Here is a 3,684-nt window from a genome sequence, read left to right as displayed (position 1 = left end):
ATTTTACCACCCCATCAAAGTTAGAATGACAAGTTATATATAAAAATCATTTTAGAACCGGCCGGCCTAATGTTTATGAAAACTAAAAACATATAATTCCCTATAGAATGCTTGGTGATAAAATATAATTCCCTTTCTTTATCATGTTTTTATATTTGTGGTGTAACAAAAATATATTTTAGGGTAGAAATATTACGAAAACTAAAAACACTACAACGTCATATATATAAACATCAACCAAATTTGTGCCTTACACCATACATAAAAATATTCACATTCTTTCGAATGAGGATACTAACGGAAATCGACCTGACCTGACCTGACCCGACCCGACCCGACCCGATTTGTTATTCAAAAAATAAAAATATGAAAAATACCCGACCCGACTATCAGTCACAATAACCACCATTAACACGAACAACCTGACCGTTAACCCGTTAACCCATTCTCCAGCTTCACTGACCAAAAACCCGACCAGCGGAGCCACATCCTCGGGCTCTCCCAGCCGCCCCATCGGGTTCATATCTACCACCATTTTCACCTCGGCCTCACTCGTCCCATTGAAAAACAACTTTGTGGTAACCGGACCCGGAGCCACACAATTCACTGTAATCCTGGTCCCCTTGAGCTCCTTCGCTAGAATCTTCACCATCGCTTCAACCGCAGCTTTAGATGCTGCGTACGGCCCAAACCCGGGGCTCAATGACACCACCAACGATGACGACACACAAATAATCCTCCCTCCGCCTCCTTGCTTCAACCGGTTAGCCGCCTCCTTACAGACTAAATACGAGCCTCTCGTGTTCACCGCAAACGTCCGGTCGCATTCGTCTACAGAGGAGTTAAAGATTGAGGAGTGTGATGAGTCCATGATTCCAGCGGCGTTGACTACGATGTGTACCGGAGAATTGAAGGCGGATTCAGCTGCGTCAAATAAGGCTTTGACTTGAATTGGATCGGACACATCGGCTTTGACGGCAATAGCGCATGCGTGTGCGAATTTGGAATTGATTTCGGAGATGATTAGGTCCATGCATTTGGTTGGAACTGGAAATGTCGCTGATGACGAGCTTTGCGCCGAGCGATGCGAGGTGGATGGCGATGGCTTTGCCGATGCCACCGGCTCCGCCAGTGACGATTGCCACTCGGTCATAGAGTTGGTGGGGCTGAGATTGGGTGATGGTGGTGGTGGTGGTTTCGCTTGCCATACGTATGCATGCATGATTAATTAATATGTTTGCATGAATTTAAATGGGTTTCACCGCCCATTTCTTGAATTATTTATGAAATATTATAGTTCAAAAGTATTTTAAATTATCACGTGATTTAAATTATCCCTAGTAGGACCCTTAAATTCGTATTTAATATTAGGTATGTTTGACTATTTATAATCTTTTCAGGATGTAATTAACCACTTGATTTGTTTATGAAATATTATATTTTTAGAAGTATTTTAAGTTATCGTGTGATTGTAATTCATGTTCTTAATTCGTATTATACATTGGTTAGTTAGTGCGTATTAGTTTGGTGATTTTGTTGGCGGTAGGTATGCCTGATTCACGTGTTTTCACTTTTCATAATTTATTTCTTGATTTATTTATGAAATATTGTATTGGGTTAGTTAGTGTGTATTATTGGTTTGATTGACTTTGTAAATAATTATAACCTAAGTGATCCTTCATGCCAAGCTTATAGCCTATGCTATAGGTTGAGATTGGTTGCATGAAATCGAAAAAACTGAACTAGAATCGAGAAAAGAAAAGTAAATCAAATTAAAATTGGTGGTTCGGTTTTGAAATCTAATAAAAACCGAAATATTGGTATTGGTTTGATTTTATGTTTCGCAAAGAACTAAATCGAAATAAAAACAAAAAACAATGAAAATCATAATAACCAAACCCTAACATTAAAATCAAACTTGCCGATGACTAAATGTTATTGAATTTATGACTTCTTATGTTTATCTTTGAATGTAAATATCTTTTATTAACTCTTAACATTTTAAGCCCAAATATTATTAGCTAGAGTTTAATTGCACCTACATGCACGCAACAACGTATATATTGCAATTTAAATTTCAAGGAAAAGGCATCTTAATAAATTAGAAACACAGGGTATATACAGATGCTAACACTATCAGTTTTAAGTAGAACATATTAATAATCACGTAAGTACTTTGCTGTGCGTAAGGACGGACAACACTTGATTTAAATGAATAAGTAGGAATTAGGATAGGACGGCTAGTCGGGATATGAAAAATCACCAAACAAGTGGTAAGAGTTGGATAGAGGCTCCGAATAACTTCAGTTATGTAGACATACCACCCAAGCTAGTACAATATCGCATCAGTTATATTGACTTTGGGTTCCAAAGTTAACTATTCAATTTTGCATGAATTAGATTGAACAAGTTAATTCATCTGCCGCGTTCTGGCATAGTTGGGCTGCCAACCGGGTGTTGAGGCACAAACATCTAACGTTTAGTCCTTACTTTTGTTACTAACATATGCTGCATATTTGAGTTTTACATGATGATTGGTGATTTGGTGCTAGATAATTTTCAAAAGATTTTACTTCTACATGCTAATACCCAAGTTTCCTTTTATGGTCTATTTGGGTTTCTTGGATTAGCATACGTCATCCCTACATACTTATAGTTGTTGCAAATTGCGATGACTCTAAAAAAATATGGGCTTCTGTTGCCAGATGTGCTGCCTTTGTCATTTACAAGAAATTGCTTATGGCCCCATGTCCTTCAGTGTATTTTTTGCTTCTTTTCTCCTGGCTTAGACTTATGGCTGTACACAATAAACAAAGTTGGCATGTCAAGTGTTTAGTACCATCATAGCCTAACATTGTTAGGATTGTTATGGTGAAGCAAGGAACAAATATCAATAGCAGATTAACATTAAAGTTGCATGCTTTGCAAACCAACATAATGGAGGGTTTAAGAGGTGTAAGTGGTCTAAGTAAACCGCCAACATAACACAATAGATGGTTTAACTCAACATATTTTCCAACATTCCAATAGCACTCCTCGTAGTCAACCATAAACATGACCCGTAAGACATCATTTTAACATATTCCAAAATTGCCCTTTTCATCAAATTATAAATTTGACTATAATACCCTTAGTACTAATCTTTAAAACTGAAACATTCTGATAATTGATTTGCAATAAAAATTGTGACTTCAACCTTGTCAATTTCCACATGTTTGACATCTAACCATAGTTGCAATATATATATATATATATATATATATATATATATATATATATATATATATATATATATATATGGTTAGGTTAGAATAAAAACCCATTTGAGTTGTGAAGATTCTAGAAACTTATTCTCAACCACATGTTTTTAATTAAAGATTAAATCTTGTTGTTCACAATTAAAATTAATAAAAAATGTAAAAGTTAATTTACACTTTCTCTCTCCTGAAAACATATATAAAAATTAGTAAAAAAATGTAAAAAAATAGCAAAACATTTTTTTATGTTTTCGATGTTTTATATTAAATGTAACAATATATATTACATGTAACAAAAAAAAACCCGATGTTACATAGGGTTTTCACAACTCAAGTGGGTTTTCATTATATACTTTGCCTATATAAATATATAGGCTAAGTATAAAATGAAAACCCACTTGAGTTGTGAAAACTCTAGAAACCCATT

General features: G+C 35.3%; 1 pseudogene; it reads right to left on the bottom strand.

The window, feature by feature from the left end:
• Nucleotides 1–389: 389 nt before the first annotated feature.
• Nucleotides 390–1,208, bottom strand: LOC143532175 (NADPH-dependent aldehyde reductase-like protein, chloroplastic pseudogene; annotated as a pseudogene).
• Nucleotides 1,209–3,684: the final 2,476 nt, after the last annotated feature.

Source organism: Bidens hawaiensis, unplaced genomic scaffold (genome assembly GCF_021521415.1).
Source record: "Bidens hawaiensis isolate Kalapana, Puna unplaced genomic scaffold, B.hawaiensis_p1.1 tig00009385_1, whole genome shotgun sequence".
NCBI lineage: Eukaryota > Viridiplantae > Streptophyta > Magnoliopsida > Asterales > Asteraceae > Bidens > Bidens hawaiensis.
Note: the sequence above shows the minus strand (reverse complement) of the source record. Positions and strands in the feature narration are given on the sequence as shown.